The 23184-nt window shown below is 40.5% G+C and overlaps 1 protein-coding gene across 5 annotated transcripts in view; it reads left to right on the top strand.

Moving 5' to 3' along the window:
• Positions 1-23184, top strand: part of AKT3 (AKT serine/threonine kinase 3) — a 323716-nt gene that overhangs the window by 193411 nt on the left and 107121 nt on the right. The gene's annotated exons all lie outside the window — the stretch shown is intronic.

The raw sequence follows: 23184 nt of genomic DNA, 5'->3' as shown, positions 1-23184 counted from the left end.
TGCATTGAATTTGTAGATTGCTTTGGGTAGTAAGGACATTTTAACAATATTAATTCTTCCAATCCATGAGCATGGAATATCTTTCTATTTATTTGTGTCTTCTCTAATTTCTTTCATGGATATTCTATAGTTTTCAGTGTATAGGTCTTTCATCTCCTTGGTTAAATTTATTCCTAGGTATTTTATTGTTTCTGATGCAGTTGTAAATGAGATTTTTTTTTTTAATTTGTCTGATAGTTTGTTATTAGGGTATAGAAATGCAACTGATTTTTGTATATCAATTTTGTATCCTGCAACTTCACTGAATTCATTTATTCTAACAGTTTTTTAGTGGAGACGTTAGGGTTTTCTCTATATAAGATCATGTCATTTGCAAATAGAAACAGTTTTACTTCTTCCTTTCTGATTCATATGCCTTTTATTTCTTTTTCTTGCCTAATTGCTCTGGCTAGGACTTCCAGTACTATTTTGAATAGAAATGGCAAGAGTGGGCATTATTGTTTTGTTCCTGATCTTAGAGAAAGAGCTTTCAGCTTCTCACCGTTGAGTGTGATGTTTGCTGTGGGCTTGTCATGAATGGCTTTATTACGTTGAGTTTTGTTCCCTCTGTACCTACTTTGTGGAAAGTGTTTATCATAAATGGATGTTGAGTTTTGTCAAACGCTTTTTCTGCATCTGTTGCAATGATATGAATTTTATCCATTTTATTAATATGGTGTAGCGCATTGATTGATTTGCAGATGTTGAACCATCCTTACGTCCCTGGAGGAAATCTCACTTGATCATGGTGTATGTTCCTTTTAATGTATTCTTTAGTTTGGTTTGCTAATAGCTTGTTGAGGATTTTTGCATCCACGTTCATCAGGGGTATTGTCCTGTAATTTTCTTTTCTTGTAGTGTTATTGTCTTGTTTTGGTATCAGGGTAATGCTGACCTCATAAAATGAATTTGGAAGTGTTACCTCCTCTTCCTTTTTTGGGAAGAGTTTGGGAAGGATTGATGTTAATTCTTCTTTAAATGTTTGGTAAAATTCATCAGTGAAGTCGTCTGGTCCTGGACTTTTGTTTTTTGGGAGGTTTTTGATTACTAGGAGGTTTTCTTCATTGTCTCTTCATTGATATTTCTGTTTGTACATCCATCATTTTTTTTATCTTTACACATCTTCTTATAGTTCCTGAGTATCTTTAAGACAGTTGTTTTAATGTCTTTGTCTAGTAAGTCATCCAGGTCTTTCTCAGCAACAGTTTCTGTTGCTTTTTTCCTTTTTAGTGGGCGAAGCTTTCCTGTTTCTTGGTATACCTCGTGGGTTTTTTGGTTGAGAACTGGACATTTGAATCTTGTAATGTGGTAGCTCTGGAGATCATATTCTCCTTCCTTCCCCCAGGGTTTTCTAGGATGAGCCTCAGATGTAAACTAGAGGTCTTCTTATGTCTTTCTGAGCCTGTATCTTCCCTGGACATGCACAATGACTTTCTAAATTTCCTTGTATGTGTGGTTGCTTTTGAATGTCCTTGTTCTTAAATATCTGGTTCCAAAAAGGGGAAAAAAAAGGGGAGGAGGAAAGGGTGTTGGAAGTTGCTTCAGCTAGAGGGAGACACCACTGCCTACCTATATGTCTGCCCCTCTGTGATCAAAAGCAGTAATCAGTGATTAGAACACAGATTCCCAAGATTTGGAGGACAAGGGTGTTATTGTCCACTCTGGCTCCTGTAAGCCATGTTCAGGCTGTTCCAGGAATGCATACACAGCTGCCTATTATAGGGTTGGATATGGAGGTGGATAGCCACAACCCTGCTAAGAGCTGAAATTAACCACAGTTTACTGTCTAAGCCTCACCCTAGAAGTTGAAAAACTTCAGTGCACTTCAGAGTTCCAAAATACGTACATCTGTTGGATTCTACCAGTTGTTGTCCAGGTGGGGAGATGGATTCCTGCTCCTACAAAGAGTGTTCTTTCTCCTCCATTTATTTATTTATTCAGTAATTTATATTAGTACAGAGTCATAGATATTCATGAATACTTATTTTATTCTATAGATTATAATTCTATACTATCATTTAATTTATCATTAAAATGATCTTAGTTTTAGCTATTTGGAGCTCATCAGGTTGTTTCTGTGCCATTTTGACAAACCTTCATCCTTATTTTACCATCTCCTTACTTTTTGGCATCACAAGATTTTCTGTGCTCCTATTATATTTCCCCTACTCCAGCCTTGGACTTACTATTTTTCCAGGGATCCCTGCTTTGAATCCCTTATTTTTTACAGTTATAGAAAATTTCATGGACTTTGAAAGCACTTAGTATAGTAGTAACATAAATAGAGCAGAGCATATCCCAGTCCAGCACTGGCAAAAGAAAGGAATTTAGCTGAGGTAACCATCTTTCTACCTGGTAGACCCCATAGAAATGTGCATGCTCCCTTTTTTTTTAGCAACTCTTGAAAGTAGGAGTGGATAATGAAGTAGTACATATGGTTTTAACTTTGATTGGAACTGTGGGGTTAGTGAATCCCCCTCATATCCCCAGCCATACAGAGTGATTGGGTGTAGTGTTTGGGCCATCAGGATAAAAATAGAACTGCCCTTCTTACTATTGCTCTTGAGCAGTCTGTCTGAGGTCGGCTAAGTCCCCAGGTGTGGCAGTTGGCACCCTCTTTTGTTGGACATTTCTGGGAGTCATAGTGGAGCAGTTAAATTGCTTTTCAGTTCCCTACCTCATACTCTTTTTTTTTCCAGGCCTGAGGGCCTTCTTGACTATTTCTTGTAGTGGGGGTCTCGTGGCCATGAACTCCCTTAGCTTTTGTTTATCTGGGAGAGTTACTATTTCTCCATCATATTTGAAGGATATTTTTGCTGGATAGAGTATTCTTGGCTGAAAGTTTTTGTCTTTCAGTATTTTGAATATATCATTCTTGTCTCTCCTAGCCTGTAAAGTTTCTGTTGAGAAATCCGCTGAGAGCCTGATGGGAGTTCCTTTGTACGTTATTTTTTGTTTTTGTCTAGCTGCACTTAATATTGTTTCTTTGTCATTGACTTTGGCCAGCCTTACCACTACATGTTGTGGAGTGGGCCTTTCCCTGTTGACGTATTTAGGTGACCTATTGGCTTCACTTACTGGTATTTCCTGCTCCTTCCCCAGATTTGGGAAGTTCTCAGCTATTATTTCCTTGAATAGGCTCTCTGTTCCTCTTTCCCTCTCTTCTCCCTCAGGAATACCTATAATTCTTATGTTACATTTCCTAATAGAGTCAGATATTTCTCAGAGACTTTGTTCATTTCTTTTTAATCTTAGTTCTCTCTCCTCTTCCACCTGGAGCGTATCTGTGTTCCTATCCTCTAAAATGCTAATTCTTTCCTCCATATTGTCAGCTCTGTTCTTTAAAGATTCCAGATTCTCCTTTATCTCCTCCATTGTGTTCTTCTTCTCCATCAGTACTGATTGGTTTTTCTTTATGATTTCAATCTCTTTTGTGAAGAAACGCCTTATCTCATTGAATTGTTTGTCTGTATCATCTTGTATTTCATTGAGTTTTTTTTTATGATAGCTCTTTTGAAATCTATGTCGTATAGGTTATGTATTTCTGTGTCTTCAGGGTTGGTTTCTGGGTGTTTGTCATTTCCTTCTGGTCTGAGGATTTCATGTACCTTTGCATTGTGGTTCCTGTATTCGCTTTATTTTTCCTCATCCTGGAAATATCTGGTTGTAATTTCCACCCACCACCACCGTGTGGTGGTTAAGGGTTGTGTAATCTTAGCCCCCTGCGCTCTGCCGCGGCTGTTCACTGCAATTGACTGGCCGCTTGGTCTGGTCTGGTCGTCTTAGCTGCAGTGTCCGGCTTGCGGGCAGGGGGAGTGGCCCTCTCTTTTGCCCGCTGGGTCCCTACCATGGGGGCTTCTCCCTCGCCCCTTGTTACCCACTCTCCTGGGGTGCTCAGATGTTAGTGGTAGCCCTGTAGTTGTTCTGAGTCCTCTGTGGGGGTTTCCCACTGGTGAAGACAGCCAGAAGAGCTTCGGTTTCCCTGCACAGGGCCACCCCTCCCCCACCCCAGGAGGCATGTGGACCAGGATCGCTGATCTGATGGGGAGGGAGAGGAGTTCTCCTTACCTCTCCCCACTTCCTCCAGGGGCCCAGCACGTTCCACTCTCAGATGTGTGGCAGTGTGGATCTTTCCGATCTTGCTTTTCACTGTCTAGGATTCTGTTGTTGGTCTGTGACTGTTCCTTTTGTTGTATCTTATCAGAGGAAGAGTTTACAAGAAAGCTCACTCCGCCAGTGACACTGACGTCACTCCCCTACCTCATACTCTTAAAGTAAAATATGCCAGCATATGTTTACTAATCCATGTAGGAAAATTTATTTTCAAGTTTCCCATTCGGCAAGGGAACATGCTTTATCAGTCTACCTCGTAAGTCATTCAAGAATATGAACAGACTACTGAGGATCACCAAGCAGATGAGAAAAATCTGAAGAGAGAATGAAAGAGAAGAAACAAGAGGACCAAAAGAATAGTTGATCCTAGTGAGAACAGAGACAAAACAGAGAACGGGTGGTAAATTAACTATCTCTAATTAGTATTTGTAGAGAAATAGGAAAAGATATTGCATGTATGAAACAAAAATAAGCTGAAAAAGAAGTAGAGCACAAGAAAGAATAATTGTACGTTTAATGTATGATTGCTAAAATAAAAAATTTAGTTAGAAGGATTGGAAACAAATTTGGGAGAATATCTCAGAATGAAAAGCCAAGAATACAGAAATGGAAAAGATTGAGAGAATAGTTAGGACATGAAAGCTTAATCAAGGAAACTCAGCATTTATAAGAATTTAAGGGAAAAAAGAGATTAGAAGAAGTAATCAAAGAAAATAAATTTTATCAGAGCTGAAGCAGTCTTCAGATTGAAAGGGTCTACTCTTGGATAGGTGACCTTATGTAAGTGATGCCTTAGGACACCAGCAGTGTGCTTCCCTCAGTTCTCAATGTTCCAGGAGTGACCCCTGTGTGGGTTACGTGTGTCCTTCTGTTGTGGCTTGTTTGCTCTCCCTGTAGGTGCCCAGGGAGGCCGAGTTATGCTCCTGGCCAGCTGTTGTAATGCTCAGCTGCTTGTAGTTGTTGTGGGGCCCTTCAGTCTCTTTATTGGGTGTGGGGAGCCCCAGCACAGTTGGCTGCAAGTTGGATGGACATTGACGGTATTATGCAAAGTGAAATAAGTCAGAGGGAGAAGGTCAAATACCATATGATTTCCTTCATTAAGTAGTAGATAATAAGAACAACGAACAAACACAGAGACAGAGATTGGATTGGTGGTTACCAGAGGGGAAAGGGGGAGGGAGGAGGGTGAAAGGGATAATTAGGCACATGCATGTGGTGATGGGTTGTAATTAGTATTTGGGTGGTGAACATGATGTAATCTATGCAGAAATAGAAGTATAATGATGTACACTTGAACTTTATACAATGTTATAAACCAATGTTACTGCAATAAACAAAAAAATTTTAAAAATAAATAAAAGGCAAAGAAGAAAACAAGAAAGGGTCTGCTAAGCGCTGAGCAAAATAAAAGAGCAGCAGACCCCTGCACACTCTCTTACATCTTCAGGAAATTTTTGAACCTTAAGGCTAAAAAGATAATCTTAAAAGCTTTCAGAAAGCAAGAAACAGATTACCTCCCAACAAAGGAATGACAACAAAATTGCGTCACACTTCTTTTAGCAAAACTTAGAAGGAACTTCAAGAGAGAGTCAGAGATGGAATCCATGAAACAATAGAACTAAAACTTGGTGCAATGATAAGAAATCTCAAAGATGACTTTTGTATAAATAACCAGTCAGTGTATATTAGGTTATTTGACTTAAAGTTAATTCTAACGGTACAATTAAGAAGGAGGAAGAAAAGGGATTTAGGAACTTCAAGAAAACAAATATTTCTTCAAGAAAGACATAGTCCAGATGTGAAGGAAAATGAAGTATGGCATGATTATGAGCAATGGATGGAGTGTAACGAAGAGACAGTTTGGCCCAGACACGTGAAGCACTGTCCTTTGAGGAGCCCAGGATGATTGATGTAGAGTAGTCTTTCCTTCATTACCAGGCTTACCATACTGTTGGTTCTGTAAATGATACTTACTTACCTACAATACTGCAAACACTAAATTGGTGTTCAGTTTTCGGGATCAATCAATAGACAAAGCACACAAGACTTAATTATAGTTACAGAACGGACTGAAAACATGGTAAACCTTGTCAGTGTAAAAGAAATGGTGTAATTGATGGGCATCAGTTGAAAACATATGCTACTCTTAAAGAGAAAGGAAGGAGGACTCTGAGTCCAGAGGCACAGGCACAGAGGCAGAGGCCACCGGGGCCACCACAGACCCAGAGGCTGTGGAGCCCCACAGGCCTTGAAGGTAGAAACACAGGTACAGAGGATTTCTCAAGCCTTGCTTGCTTGAGATCGGTGACCCCTTTGGTCCTTCCAATTTCTCCCTTTCAGAATGGGAATGTCTGTTCTGTGCCTGTCACACCATTGTGTTTTAGAAGCAGGTAACTTGTTTTCTGGTTGAAGAGGTCCACAAATGTAGAGGAATTTTGCTCCAGGATGGATCATACCCACCGTCTCTCCAGTACCTGATTTAGATGATGAGATTTGGGACTTTTGAGCTGATGATATTTCAATGAGATTTTAGACTTAAAGTTGATAGTATAATGAGTCAAGACATTTGGGGATGTTGGGATGAGGTGAGTGTATTTTGCATGTGAGACTAAAGTGAATTTTGGGGGCCTACGGGTTGAACTGTAGTGGGTTGAAGGGTGACCTCCAAAACAAGATATTCACATCCTAATTCCTGGAACCTGTTAATGTAACTTGATTTGGAAAAAGGGTGTTTGCGGATATAATTAAGAATCTTGAAATAAGGAGATCATCCTCAATTTTCCAGGTGGGCCTTAAATCCAATGATGTGTCATTAGAGTAAGGCGGAGGGAGGTTTAATCCACACGGAGGAGAAGGGAAGACAATGTAAAAACTGAGGCCGAGATTGGAGTGATGTGGCTCCAAGGCAAGGAGCTGCTGGCAGCTACCAGAAGCTAGGAGAGAGGCATGGAGTGAATTCTTCCTCCAGAGCTTCTGAAGGGAGCACAGCTCTGCCGACCTTTATTTTGGAATGCTGGTCTCCAGAACCATGAAAGAATAAATTTTTGTTGTTTTAAGCCTAAATTTGTGGGAATTTGTTGCAGCAGTCACAGGAAACTAATGCAGTCAAATATCCAGAAATAAGAACTTTTCTACCTTTGGAAAGGATGTGCTGAACCAGATTGCCTGTATCAACAGTAGTCTACCTGATACCGTATCTCCCTCAGTCCATTCCCATTCATATAGGATTGAGTTACATAGTTACGGAACTAGTGAACTATCTTGACCGCTAGGCAGTACAGCTGCATTCACTGTCAACCCCGATTTTCTTTGATGGGGTGAAGACACAGTCCATCCCATCAGGCCATTAGGAATTCTGGCATAACGGTTTAAAGGTGTAGTTACAATTTCTTGCTAAGGTACGAGTCCTGCTTCCAGCACCCATAGGAGTAGCCCTGGTCCCAGATACAGTGATCTGGTAGGAAAAAAATAAGTGGTGGCAATGTGGGGAAGAACTGTATAGTCATAACAACATCCTCTCCCACCCCTTCTTCCCCATGTCTTCCGGAAAAGTAGAGGAATCTATTGAGCAAGGACCCTCCCTCAGTCCTCCTTATGCTCAGTGTGAGCACACATTTGTGAAGGCAGGTATACCAGCCCTTCCTGTCTTTATCTCTTCCCATTTTAGATAGCAGATGTTTCAGTTTCACATTCCAATTCTTTATCAGATTATTACTCTGAGGATGATATGTAATATGAATGTCTACTTGATGCAGTACCTCTTTGCCCATTGTTGGATACTATGGTCTATAAAGTATGTTGCTTGGTCTAATGACATGCAACTTGGTTGTCCAAATTGGTATAGTATCTTCCATTCCGGGCTTTTTATAGTGTTCTGAGCTTTTATCTAGCACAAAGTGTGCAAAGCCCCGTCCAGAGGAAGTGTCTGTTCCTATAAGGGCCATTTATAGCCTCCAGGGAATACTGGTAGTGGTCCACTGTAGTGTACTTGCCAACTATGTGCAGTTGGGAGGGGCTTCCTCCCAGGCCATCTGCCCCATAGTCTTCTGCACCTCTTTCTCTCTTTCTGGCAGACTGGATGGTTCTTATTGGCATTTTGTGCTTCAGAGGGTATAAGAGGAATATGTTGATGGTCACCCCTCTCTGTACTACTGCGACTCCCCCATAGTAAACTTATTTTATGAACTCAGGGGGCCTCCTCAAATAAGCATACTAGGATGTTCACTTGCTGGGTTCAGTCACCTTCTCATCCTGGGAGAAGGTTCTGATGGGTATCAAAATGTCCTACTTTAATGGACCTGTTCCCATGATGAATTCCCATGATGATTTCCACAGGACTGTCCATTAATAGTCCATCCCTTTAATAGTCTAGTTTTCCATTGCCCATCAGCCTCACCATGTGACTAGGCAAATGGCCACTACCTATTCATCAGTATACACCAAAACATCAGAGGGCTCTTGTTCAGTTCTTCCATCACTGCAAGGAAAACAGCATGCTGTTGAGACCCCTGGGCTGATTTGTTGTTACTTTCTTCAGTTGGAGTTTTACATCAGTCAGTCATGGTGTGGCAGCCTTCCAAACAGGATGCTGTCTGTCCACCTTGGAATTGCTCTCAGTAAACCAAACTACATTTTGTTGGTCATTTGAGAGCTGTTCATAGAGCACTGCCCTGTGCACAATAGGATGTAGCAATAGGATCTGTCAGCATCTCCAGTGGTTCCAAAGTTGGTCTAGAGGAAAAGAGGTTACCTGCTTCTGAATATGCTGAGTACCTCCTTGCATTCCTCCAATACCATGTTCCTGTTAAACCATTTCCATTTTATTATAGAGCTTTTCTGGGAACTGCCTTCCTTCTTGGAGTATTTCTCTGGCATTACCCAAGACTTCTGGATATTTCAGGTTTCAAAATTGTATTATGACCTTTACTCATAGAGGCAGGCTGATGATTTGAAGTCAGGTTCCTCATTGTCATCTTTGCCTCCCAGCTTTTTCATTCCTTCAAATTAGGGTAAATCGAGTATATTTGTTTACGGTCCTTCAGTGTTGGGAGACCAGCAAGAGTTCCTGTCAGTTTGCTCAGCCTCTAATACTGCTGCATTAAGACCTTTGTGTCAACCCATCAATGTCCACTTTATTCATCCCATTCCTTAGTAACCATTTATAACCTAACTGGAATGACTCCCTTGAACATCTCTTTGTCTTTCCCCATTCTCTTATGAATCCCTCTAATTTTCTTAGCATCTTTAAGACCCAAAGGAGGAAGCTGAGACAAATCTGATATGGCTTCTTGGACCATTGCTTGATTTTGAGCAGTTAGGTTGCATGGAATGCCTGTTAAAAGGTCCCCCTTAGATACAGTGTTTACCACGACCTGGGTACAGGGCATATTAAGTCAGTGAATATCCTGATCATCATAAAGCCAGTTCAGCATGGCTTGCATATGTAGCTTATCACCCACTTCATGTGGGAAGTGCCACTTGGCATTTAAAGGAAGGGAAGGGTGACAAACTTCTTAGAGTAAACAAACTTGACAGCAGCTTCTGTCCAGTCCACCAGGCTAGCTGTCCCATTGGGAACAACCAGCTGTGTGTTTAGATCATATACAGCCATCTGTGATTGTTCGGTAGTAGACTGTGGGTCCTGCATTGGGCCTTGCATCAACCCAGACAGGCTTCTCCATTCTGCAGCATTCCGGGATATTACCCATAGGTTAGTAGCTCTCACAATCCATTTCAGTGAAGTTTTTTAGGAACCTGATGATACCAGTTCATAAATTGAGATAACTCCTTTACACTATATCTCTGGTTTCAGTAGTTTCTTGGTTTTGCCAGTCTGCCACGTGGACTACCTTCGTGGTGACCAGAGGCCATAGAAGTGCTGTCTGTTGTTTCAGCATAACTTTCCCCTTTGGTCATAGCCTGAGTCTAGCCGCCAGAGCTCAGACTGGCCGAAATCCGAGCTTTGTGAGTGCCAGAATTCATCCCAACACTCTCCCTTATTTTCATTTTAGCTATTACAGATACAAAAATTACCAATGGACTGTATAGTTAGCTTATCTCTCATTATTTTACATATCTTTATGTATCCAGTAAGTAACTTAGCACGGCACAGCTGCTGTCTCATACCATGGGTGACTCAGTACCCATTTGGGTAGGCATCAAAGTTTCGTCATCACCTGCCTTGTCATCCTTCCTTTTCCCAAAGTTTTTGCCATGTTTTAGTGAGTCACGGTTACTTTAACCAATCCTTTGTCTTATCCAAGAAGTCATTGCCAAGACCAATGTCAAGGAGAATTTTCCCTATATTTTCTTCTAGGAGTTCTACAGTTACAGGTCTTACATTTAAGTCTTTAATCCATTTTGAGTTCATTTTTGTAAGTAGTGTAAGATAGGGGTTCAGTTTCATTCTTTCGTACCTTATTGTTTTGCTTACTCTACTGTTTGGATTACTATAGCTTTGTAGTATGGTTTGATGCCTCCAGCTTTGCTTTTCTTTTTCAAGATTGCTTTGACCTTTGGGGTCTTTTTTGATTACATACAAATTTTAGGATAGTTTTTCTATTTCTATGAAAAAGGCCATTGGAATTTTGGTAGGGATTGCATTGAATTTGAAGATCTCTTTGGGTGGTATGGACATTTTCACAATATTAATGCTTCCAATCCAACAACACGGGTTATCTTTCTATTTGTGTCTTCTTCAATTTCTTTCATCCATGTCTTATAGTTTTCAATGTACAAGTCTTTCATCTCCTTGGTTAAATTTATCCCTAAGTATTTTATTCTTTTTGTTGCTGTTGTAAATGGGATTGCTTCCTTAATTTTTCTTTCACATATTTTGTTGTTAGTATATAGAAACACAACTGATTGTTGTAGGTTGATTTTGTATCCTGTAACTTTTCTAAATTTATTTATTAGTTCTAACAGTTTTTAGGTGAAGTCTTTAGGGTTTTCTATCTATAAGATCATGTCATCTGCAAACAGATAATTTTACTTCTTTTCTAATTTGGGTGTCTTTTATTTCTTTTTTCTGCCTAATTGCTGCTGCTAGGAATTCCAGTAGTATGTTGAATAGAAGTGCTGAGAGTGGGCATCCTTGTCTTGCTCCTGATCTTAGAGGAAAGGCTTTTAACTTGTCACCATTAGTAGAACATTAGCCAGGGGCTTGTCATATATGGCCTTTATTATGTTGAGGTACATTCCTTCTATACCTAGTTGGTTGAGAGTTTTTGTCATGAAAGGATGTTTAATTATGTCAAATGCTTTTTCTGCATCTATTGAAACGATCATGAGATTTTTATCCTTTATTCTATTAATGTAGTATATCACAATGATTTGCATATGTTGCACTGTCTTTGCATCCCAGGATAAATCCCCTTGATCATGGAGTATGATCCTTTTAAAATGCTGTTGAATTCAGTTTGCTAGTATTTCGTTGAGGATTTTTGCACCTATGTTCATCAGAGATATTGGTCTGTAATTTTGTTTTCTTGTAGTATGCTTGTCTGGCTTCAATATGGGAAATGCTGGCCTCATAAAATGAGTTTGAAAGTGTTCCTTCCTCTTCAATTTTTTGGAAGAGTTTGAGGAGGATTGGTATTAATTCTTATTTAAATGTTTGATAGAATTCACCAGTGAAGCCTTCTGCTCCTGGGATTTTATTTGTTGGGAGATTTGTGATTAGTGATTCAAACTCCTTTGTCATTATTGATCTGTTCAGATTTTCTGTTACTTTGTGATTCAGTCTTGGTTAAGTCGTATCTTTCTAGGAATTTATTTCCTCTGAATTATCTAATTTGTTGGTGTATAATTGTTTATAATAGTCTCTTATGATCCTTTGTATTTCTGTGGTATTAGTTATAATGTCTCCTCTTTCGTTTATAATTTTATTAATTTGAGTCATCTCTCTTTTTTCCTTAGTTTTGCTAACGGTTTGTCAATTATGTTTATCTTTTCAAAAAACCAACCCATAGTTTTGTTGATTTTTTTTCTATTGTCTTTCTAGCCTCTATTTCATTTATTTCTGCTCTAATCTTTATTATTTCCTTCCTTCTGCTACCTTTGGGCTTAGTGTATTCTTTTTCTAGTTCCTCAAGGTGTAAGACTGGTTGTTTATTTGAGATCTTTCTTTTTTCTTAATGTAGGCATTTATCCCTACAAACTTCCTTTTTAGAACTGCTTTTCATGTATTCCATAAATTTGGTATGTTGTGTTTCCATTTCCTTTGTCTCAAGATATTTTTTGATTTCCCTTTTGATCTCTTCTTTGACCCATTGGTTGTTTAAAAGTGTTTTGTTTAATTTCCATATATTTGTGAACTTTCTAGCTTTCCTCCTGTTACTGATTTTTAGTTTCATACCATACTGTTTGGAAAAGATACTTGGTATGATTTCAGTCTTTTTAAATTTATTAAGACTTGTTTTGTGACCTAACATAGATTAGAGAATGTTCCATGTGTGCTTGAGAAGAATGTGTATTCTGATGCTGTTTGATGGAATGTTTTGTATATGTCTTTTAGGTCCATTTGGTCTAAAATGTAATTCAGATCCATTATTTTCTTATTAATTTTCTATCTGGATAATCTCCATTGTTGAAAGTGGGATATTGGAATCTCCTACTATATTGCATTGCTGCCTATTTCAGCCTTCATATTTGTTAATGATTGCTTAATACATTTTGGTGCTCTGATATTGAGTGTGTATATATTTACAATTGTTTTATTCTCTTGGTGAACTGATCCCTTTATCATTATATTATGACCTTCTTTGTCTCTTGTTACAGCTTTTGACTTAGTCTATTTGTCTGGTGTAAATATAGCTACCCCTTCTCTTTTTGAGTTTCCATTTGCTTGGAATATCTTTTTCCATTCTTTCACTTTCATCATATGAGTGTCCTTAAAGCTTAAGTGAGTCTCTCTTAGGCAGCATATAGTTGGGTCCTGTTTTTTATCCATTCACTCACTCTGTACATTTTGACTGGAGCATTGAAACCCTTTACATTTAGAGTAATTATTGATAATTAAAGACCTAGTATCACTATTTTGTTAATTGCTTTCTAGTTGTTTTGTAGTTCCTTTGTTCCTTTCTTCCTCTTTCTTTGTGAATTGATTTTTTTAGTGGTATACTTCCATTTTTTTTCTCTTTATCATTTGTGTATCAGAGTTTTTTGCTTTGTGATAACCATGATGTTCATAATACATCTTACGTTATAACAATGTATTTTAAGTTGATAACAACTTCAATTGCATAAAGTAGTCTTACACATTTACTTGCCCTCCGAACATTTTATGTTATTGATATGCCAATTTACATCTCTTTATATTTTATATCCATTAACAAAATATTGTAGCTATAGTTATTTTTAACACTTTTGCCTTTTAACCTATATGCTAGAGGTCAAAATGATTTACACACTACCACTGCAGTTTTAGAGTGTTTTGGATTTGATGATATACTTGCCTTTACTAGTGAATTTTATACTTTCATATATTTTCATGTTACTGATTAGCATCTTTTCGTTTTAGCTTAAAGATGTCCCTTTAACATTTCATGTAAGGCAGGTCTAGTTGTGATCAATTCCCTCAGCTTTTGTTTTTCTGGGAAAGTCTGTATCACTCCTTCATTTTTGAAGGACAGCTCTGTTGGGTAACGTATTCTAAGTTGGCAGTTTTTCCTTTGAGCACCTTGAATATATCATCCCACTCTCTCCTGGCCCCTAAGATTTCTGCTGAGATATCTGCTGATGGTCTTGTTGGGGTTCCCTTGTATGTGATGAATGTATTTTCCCTTGCTGCTTTCAGAATTCTCCGTTTGCCTTAGATTTTTGAGAGCTTGATTATAATGTGTCTTGGTAAAAATCTCTTTTGGTTGAATCTGCTTGGGATTCTTTGAGATTCGCATACCGGGATGTCCATGTCTCTCTCCAGATTTGGGAAGTTTTCAGCCATTATTTCTTTTAATACATTTTTTGTCCCTTCCTCTCTTTCTTCTCCTTCTGGAACTCCCATAATATGAATATTGTTTCACTTGGTGGTATCCTGTAATTCACATAGGCTTTCTTCACTCTTTTTCATTCTTACATCTTTTTTCTCCTCTGGATAATGTTAAGCAATCTGTCTTTAAGTGTGTACATTCTTTCTTCTGCTTGATTGAGCCTGCTGTTGAAGCTCTCTATTGCATTTTTCATTGCATTCTTTGTATTCTTTAGCTTCATAACTTCTATTTGGTTCTTTTTTATGATTTCTATCTCTTTGTTGAACTTTTGTTCATGTATTGTTTTTCTGAGTTCATTTAGTTGTCTCTTTGTGTTCTCTTGAATCTTGCTGAGCTTCCTTAGTTACTTTGAATTCTTTTTCAGTTAGCTCTCAAATCCATTTCTTTGGTGTCAGTTACTGGAAAATTATTGTGTACCTTTGGTGGTGTCATGTTTCCTTTTTTTTCGTGTTTCTAATGTTTTTTTATTTATATCTGTGCACTTGAGGGAGCAGTCACCTTTCTTTAGCCTTTTCAGACAGCTTTGTTGGAGAAAGACTTTACCTAAAGGTGACTGTGAGTGTGCTAGCTGGGTGGGTGCAGTGTCTGTAGTTCCTGGGAGAGTACAGCACAGTCATCTCCATGCAGCTCTGTCAGGTGAGGTCTACATGAGGTCTACATCAGTGAAGACTGTGGGGGTCTTCTGTGGCCAAGCCTGTAGAGGTCTTGTGGGTGCCTGTAGAGGTCTTGTGCGTGGCAGTGGTGGCTAGGGACTATTGGAGTCCTCGGAGGTGAAGGCTGCTGGGGTCTTCCTGTTATTTTTTGCCTTGGGAGGAATATCTAGCCAAGGGAATCCTCTTGGTGCCAGATCTGGTGTGCTGGCACTAGAGTGTCAGTGGAGCAGGTGCCCTGGGATCTGGTGCATACAGAGCTACCACAGCATCTGGATCCTTGGCACAGGTGCACTTGCTGGTGGTGGTGGCGCTGGTCTCTGAGGTTCAGGTGTGTGCAGATCTCTCGAGGAACTGGGGTCTGGATCTTCGGGGATTGCCCCAGTGACACGGGCCTTGGGGTAGAGGGGGATGCAGCACTGGCAGGATCCCTGGGATGTCAGGGTTCCGTGGCGGCTTGGGACCCAGGGACAGGGTGCAATAGAGCACACCTTGTAGCTGATCGATCAAATAACACAACTCTGGCCCCAGGGTTCAGTTGCATAACAGTAGCATCTTGGCCTTGGTGATGGCAGGACAACGCCATAACTTAGGACCCAAGGGGCAGTCACAGAACAGCAGTAGATTGGCCCCAGTGATGGCAGGTCAAAGCCACAACTTAGAACTCTGGAGGCACGTCACAGAGCTGCAGCAGCGCAATCTGGTGATGGCAGATCAAAGCCCCGACTTAGGACCCGGGGGCAAGACACAGCAGCAGTGGCGTGGTCCATGTGATGATGGGTCAAAGCCATGACTTAGGACCCTGTGACAGGGTGCAGAGCAGCTGCAGTGCCACCCCAGTTATGGCGGGTCAAAGCCCTGACTTGGGATCCTGAGGGCAGGGTGCCCAACAGCAGCAGTGTGGCCTCAGTACTGGCGAATCAAAGCCATGACATAGAACCCCAGGGGCAGGGCACAGAGCTGCAGCAGTGCAGCCTGGTGATGGCAGGTCAGGGCCACGCTGTAGGACCCAGGGTAGTTGCAGAACAGCGGCAGCACTGCCCTTGATGGCCCGTTAAAGCTGTGTGTCGGGACCCCAGGGGCAGGGTGCAGAGCAGCGGCGGCGTGGCTCTGGTTATGGCAGGTCAGAGCCCCAGTTTAGGACCCAGGGGCAGGGTGCAGAGCAGTGGGAGCTACAACTTGGGACCTGGCAGCGGTGTACAGAGCAGCACAGTGCAGCCCTGTTTATGGCAGGTCAAAACTGCACCCAGGTCCTGGGGGTGGGGCACAGAGCAGCAGCAGCACAGCCCTGGTTGTGACAGGTTAGAGCCCAGCGTGGGACATAGAGGGCAGGGTGCAGAGCAGCACTGCAATCCCTGTATGGCTGGTCAAAGGCTGACTTAGGACCCAGTGGCAGGACCCAGAGCAGTGGCAGCTCGGCCCTGTGGGTGGCGAGGCTTTGTGACATCCACATCCAGAAAGTGGGACACAGCAGCGACTAGGGTCCCTGGGGGCAGGTCTCACCACAGTGACAGCTCCAGCCCTGGAGAGGAGATGCCGTGGCGGGGACTTTGGGCAGCTCTGTCTGCTGAGTCCAGCATTATTGAAGCCTCTGGGGGTCCTTGGTAGGAAAGGCTGCAGACATGGTGGTGATGGCGCTTGCTGGGTTTTCCTGCTCTTGTTTTCCCTGTGGGCTGAAATCCCTCTGAGGGAATCCCTCTTAGTGCCCAGCTGCTCTGGACTGGGAGATGGGGTGTCACAGGTAAAATGCTTCCTACACTTTCCTAGGCAGCCACCTTCAGTTTTTTGACTCCGCAGGGTGTCTGCTGCTTCATTGCTTCCTGCTGATTTTGTTGTATTCCAGAGCTTTCTGAAAACGATTTTTGTCAGTTTGTAGTTGTTTATTTATTGTTTTGGGGGGGAATCTAGCTGTCCATCTTGCTGACGTCACCCTAACAAATCCTACTTCTGAGGTTAACTGTGTCACTGGTCCCTAAGACCACTCTCAGGCTCAGTATTTCTTAGTTAGGACTCACAAGATTCAGAAAAGCTGATGTACTCATGGTTATGGTTTATTATAGCAAAAAGATACAGATTGAAATCAGCAAAAGGAAAGGCATATGGGGCAAAGTCCAGGAGAAACCTTCCTGGTGTCCTCTCCCAGTGGAGTTGCATGATGCACTTAATTCTCCCAGCAACAGTGTGTGACAGCATGTGCAAAGTGTTCTCAACCCAGGAAGCTCACCTCAGCCTTGGTGTCCAGGATTTGCATTATAGGTCAGTCATGCAGGCGAGCAGCACCTGTGTGGCTTCCATTAGCTGCTCAGATTCTAGACACCCTGAACAAAACCAGGCACAGCGTTCATCATTCTTCCTGTTGTTTGCATGAACTGTCTAGTCAAACCTGTATCATGTGGCCCAGGATCTGTGGCATACAAAACACTCTTCCAAGTGATCAGAGCTTATTTCTCAAGAGCTGGCCAAGGGCCAGTCCTGAAGACGGGCTTTTCTAGTGAATGTGCAGGGTTTGAGCAACCCAGGCCTGCTGAGTTAATCCTCTCCTGCACAGGTGCCATTAAAGTATCAACCCAGTGCTTTGACTTGACCACTGACATCTCTGTCTCCTTGGACTCCGAAGTTATTACTGGTGCACCCTCACCAGAAGCTCTTAACATCATCTGCCAGCTTCTTTGGTCCATTCTTCAGATTCTCCTGAATCTCCGTATTAAACATTGTGCAGATGATTGTGGTTTACTGTAGGAAGCAGATTATGAATGTAGTTGCTTTGATCTGCTGTACGTTCGTCAGCTGTTGTTTCATTGTGCTATTGGAGGTAGGATTTCGTTGATTTGTGTTCTGGAGTTGCTTCTTACAGTTCATGAAGCTTCTGTCATTCTTCAGCAACATATGCCAAGGTTATCATTCACTCTTTATTTACTGATTCATTCACTCATTCTTTCAATAAGTAAATACTGAACACCTAATTATTTGCTAGGCACTACTCTAGGCACTAGGACTATTGTGAATGAATAAAACTGACCAAAATTCCTCCCCTATAGGACATTACATTCTAGTCAAGAGACAGACAACAAAGAATACACATAATAAATGAGTAAATCATACAGTATGTGAGAAACTGTTACATACTATGGAGAAAAATGAAGTCGGGTAGGCCAATGAGCAATAGTGGTGGTAGCGGTTTTTGTGATTTTTGCAGTTTTAAATAGAATAATCATGGAAGGCCTCACTGAGAAGGTGAAATTTCAGTGAACATTCGAAGGAGGTGAGAGAAGCAAGCCATTCAGGTATTTGAGAGAAAGAATATTCCAGATAGAGGGAATCCCAGTTGAAAATGCACTGAGGAAGCAGCATCCTTAGCGTGTTCTTAGAATAGCTAGGAGTCTAGCATGGCTTATGTAGAGTAAGAATAGTATAGGATTGCTTAGGTACTTGTAGATGTTGTAACAATACTGGTTTTTACTGTAAATGAAGTGGAAGCCAGCTAGTAATGTGGTCTGGTGTTCATCTTAATGGCATCACTTTGGCAGCAGTGTTGAGAATAGACTGTGGGTTGGAAGCAGGGAGCTTGTTAGGAGTTAATTGCAATAATCCAGATAATTGATGATAGTGGCTTGCACCAGGGTAGTAGCAGTGGAGGTGGTAAGATATAATCAGATCCTGGGTGTATTTTGGTGAAGAGCCAAGAGGGTTGCCTGACAGACTGAATTTAGGGTATGAGAGAAAGGAAGGAGTTGAGGGTCATTGCCAGGTTTTTGGCCTGAGCAACTGGAAGGATGGTGTTGTCATTCACTGCAATGGGGATGTTTTTTTTTGTGGGGGAGAAACAAGCTTTTTGATGGCAGATTAGAAATTAGGCTTTGGACATGTCAAATTTGATATTTCTGTTAGACATCCAAGTTAAAGTCATCTATTAAACATCCATGTCAAATAAGCATTTCTGGAGTTTAGAGAAGAAGTCAGGATTTGAGGTGCAAATTTGGAAGTCCATCACCACGTAGACTGTATTTAGAGTCATAGTCTGAATGAAGTCATCAAGGGCATGGGTGTACCTAGTGAAGAGAAGAAGTCTGAAGACTGAGCCCGGGGGGCACGCCTGGAATAAGAGTTCAGAGATAAGGAACCAGCAAAAAGACTGTGAAAAGGTCACCACTAAAAAGGAGGAAAATTAAGAGATTGTGATGTCCTGGAAATCAAGAACATGTTTTCAAGGGGAGAGAGTGATGAAATGTGTGAGATAATGTTAATGACTTCTATTCTGAGTAGGAAGTAAGATCACATTTTGAAAGTGTGAGGGAGTGAGGTTGAGATAAAAAGAGACAACTTAATGAAAAGCTCCTGGACTTGAAAGTCAGATGGACCTGGGCTCCAAACCCAGCTCAGTAGCTTAACTAGGTAGGAGAACCTTGCAGGGTTGTGTGTACATTTCAGCATGCATGCCAGGCATGGCAGGAGGCCTGGGAAAGTTTTGGAACAACTAGACTGAGGAATGGAAGAGTGACCTCAGTAGGGATGGGTGAAAGAATCCTTGGAAGATTCGGCTGACATTGGAGAGGGAATTTTAATGGTGCTAATTTATGTGATTTTTTTTCTTTTAGATGTGGAATATAGAGATGAGAAAGTAGAGATTGACTTATTCCAATGTGGGAAATTGGAAGGGGCAGAAGGAAGGAAGGGAGTGTAGTGAAGGGCAGTATAGAAGCAACGTACTCTACAATTTGGGAAAGATTAGGTTCCAAAGTGATTATATCATGATTGAAGTCAAAGGAGTTCATGTAGCCCTCCACCCAAGTAATATTTGGAACAGGAGCCTCAAGAACCAGGTATCAAATAACAACACTCGAGAAAGATGATGTAGTGTCCATAGGCAACAGAGAACAATTGCGCTTTCATTTTCTCCATTAAGGTGAAAAAAGTCTTCAAAAAAGAGACTAGAAATAGAAATCAAGGAACAGTGAGGAGACAGTGTGACAGCTGGCGAGTGGGAGGAGTATTAGGAGTCTGCATCTGGGCCAGTGCTCAAGTTTCCAAAAGAAGGGGAAGTTAGAACCCAAATTGAGAGCTTGATAAGTATGACATCTTTCCTATGGGAAAAAAAGTATAGGTTGCTAACATGGCTTGTCAGGACAGAGAACAAGTAAATAATGATCACTGGTGGTCATGGGGTTGAATTAAGAATGTGTGCCAAGGTGGAAACTTGTCCTCTCTCCTCTCCGTTTCCCCACCCGCTCCATCTCCTCCTCTGGGTCTCATTTACTGCTCTGGATGGATAGAAGAAATGCTTTGGACGTGATGTACCTTGATTTCAACTAGCTTCTGATAGAGTCAGTCATTATAGTCTTGCATTCAAGATGGGGAGAATAATGTGAGCAGAGTTAAAGTACGTAGTTAAGTAGAAACTAAGCTGTTGAAAGAGGGGAGGCAGTGTTGTGAAGTGGAAACTATTGTTAACGTTGGACTTAGACATGGGATCAATATTGATTTTTTCACCTGCAGCTTGAGCAATTTAACTTCTATGAACCTCAGTTTCCTCATATAAAATGGAAATAATAAAACCTACCTGCTGAGTTGCTACAGGGATTAAAGGAGATGACACCCTTCGTGTCCCTGATAATGGAATAGACATGTTCTCTTCCTCCGCTTCCTTTGCCATTTCCTACTCCTTATCCCCCAGACGAACACCTATCTACCACAAAATGGTAATTGGGAAAAAAGAAAGGGAGAATTTTAGACCATGTGTGGTAGATGGGGAGTGATAAATTGGAGAGGATTGGGAAAATAAATATGAGGAGGACTCTTCTTCTGCCCCATTGTCCTCAGGAAATAAAATTCCATTCCCTCTAAAACTTCTTTTGTGAAAGACATTAGATTTAAAAATTATTTAGTGTTTACCATGGAGGAATATATAAGAAACTATATTTCAAAAGATTTTTCATGAAAACATTATTATACTTTTATTGTATACCCAAACATTTTTAGCACTCTCCATTTATAATCATGATCAACGAATGGATTTTTACAAAAGCATCACATTGTTTTAGCCACATTGTTAAAGCCACAAGTTTTATCACTGTTATTTTTAACTTTTTGTTTTGACACGTTGCTTTTAACTTTAATTAAAAATTATTGGCATCTGTGTTTACTTTTTAGCCTGTGCATACCTTATCTTCATAGCAGAAACTAATTAGTATGTGAAATACAGTACCATTAAATTTGCATTGAGGCAGAAAAATTGTAATCTGATCATATGTAAAATATGGTAGAAAATACATTTTAATATATGAAAGATGTGTACATGGTATTAATTCTGGTTCCATTCTTATAACAAATGTTTTAGCATTTGTCTCCATACACCTTTACTTGGCTACTTCAACGTGGTTAGGCAGATTACAGAATTTCGAAGAAAACTAATCTTCTTTCATGAAACTTGCAAAGTGATTTAGAAAAATCACTATTATATGTGATGGGCTTGTTTTAACAAAGTGGAATGCAATACCCCACAGAAATATTTTCTGGAGCACTAGAATATCTTTTCTGGTTCCAGATGGGTTTCATACTTGCCCTTCTTTAGTCTTTTCCTAGTTACTGCCTCAAATCACTTATCCTAAAGCATTACAGGTAAATATTATCTCTTCTGTGAATCTCTTTCTGACGCTTATAAAGAAATGTTTCCTTTAATTCACCCTCATGTTGGAGGCATGTAACTTGTAGATTATTATTGTTAATTTTATATCTCAAAAATATTTCAAAACTCTCCCCTTTTTTCTTGTTCCTGCTGCTGCCCTAGTAGTCCAAGCCATCTTCATTTCTCTCCTGGAGTACTGTTATCGTCTCCTAGTTGATCCCTCCTGTTTTTGCTGTCCTTATTCTCAGAGGAGCCTGAGTAAACTTGTAAAAACAGAAGTCAAATTGTGCCCCCCCTTTTCCATTTCCCATACCATCACATTACCCACTTATGCTCTTCTACTAGCATTGGTTTGCCTTCATTACCCCATTTTCAATAGTAGACACCCCCATTTTTTTCTTAATATCACTTATCAGAATTAGTAATTATTTATTAAACTGGATATTTACCTGTTTGGTATGTCTTCTCTATTAGCCTGTGACTCCATGAGCAAAGAGATCATGTCTTTTTTTAAACCACTTTATACCTGCACTGTCCTTAGCATTTAGTAAGTGCATATCAAGGATTTGGGGGTTTTTGTGTGTGTGAGAGGAAGATTAGCCCTGAGCTAACATCCATTGCCAATCCTCCTCTTTTTTGCTGAGGAACATTGGCCCTGGGCTAACAACCATGCCTATCTTCCTCTACTTTATATGAGACGATGCCACAGCATGCCCGGGATCCAAACCTGTGAACCCCGGGCTGCTGAAGCAGAGCACACAAACTTAACTCCTGTGCCACCAGGCCAGCCCCAGGGATTTTGTTTTTTAATGAATGAATTTGGTGCTATATATCACAAAATATCCATTTGCATAATGCTTAATTATGTATTTCACATTCATTAAGTGATGCTCATAAACTGCAGTATCCTCTTCTCTGCTTCCTTTTTTTCTGTTAACACTGATCACCATCTGGCTAGCTAGAATGGGAGTTCCATGAGGGCAGGGACTCTTGTCTGTGGTGTTCAATGCCCTCTCTTCAGTGTGTAGAACAAGGCCCAGAATATATTTATTTGTTGCGTATTTGCTGAAGGGACGACTGATTAAATAAATAAAGTCGCACACACTTGACATCTTGGAATTCATTCCTCTGATAAACGCTTCAGTTCAACAAACACTGATTAAGTATCTACTGCGTGCTAATCGTTATGCTAGGCCCTGTGGGTATAGAAATCAGTAAGTTATGGTGTCATTTCTGCTTCTGGTTTTATTTTGTATTAAGATGTTTGCTATTATTCCAATTAACTTAGAAGTTATAGTGTGATATGACAGGGGCTTTCAGATTGTTTCAGCACTTAAGCCTGGCTCTTGTTGAATAAGACTGGAGTGGTTTCATACTCTGGCTTTGTTTCTCCAGGTTAAATATGTGTGGTTCATTACACTTTACTTCTGTTCAGACATAATTGGTCAAACCCTCTTGGAATGGCTTTTAGATCTTAGCTTCTTTGATCAATCTGTTTCTTGTTTGTCTTCTAGGTCTAACTAAGGTCAGATGCTTTTGTAAGATCATAAATATAACACAGTGTCCTAATGTTTGCCCTCCACTCTTACTGATAGTCTAATTGTGATGTGCTGACGTGTTAAGAAATTGGTCCAGCAAGGGCTTTGTTTAGGATCTTGCCCAAAGCAGAGATGAGATGCTGTGTTAGTTTCAGCAGTTATCTTCCTTTCCTTTCTTCAAGTTGGTGTTATTTTTGAAATATGAAACATTTTTCCAGTTTTCCATATGTTGA

The sequence above is a fragment of the Ceratotherium simum genome, chromosome 36 (assembly GCF_057802395.1).
Source record: "Ceratotherium simum simum isolate JZ-2026a chromosome 36, ASM5780239v1, whole genome shotgun sequence".
Taxonomy (NCBI): Eukaryota; Metazoa; Chordata; class Mammalia; order Perissodactyla; family Rhinocerotidae; genus Ceratotherium; species Ceratotherium simum.
This window is presented reverse-complemented; position numbering and strand designations above follow the sequence as displayed.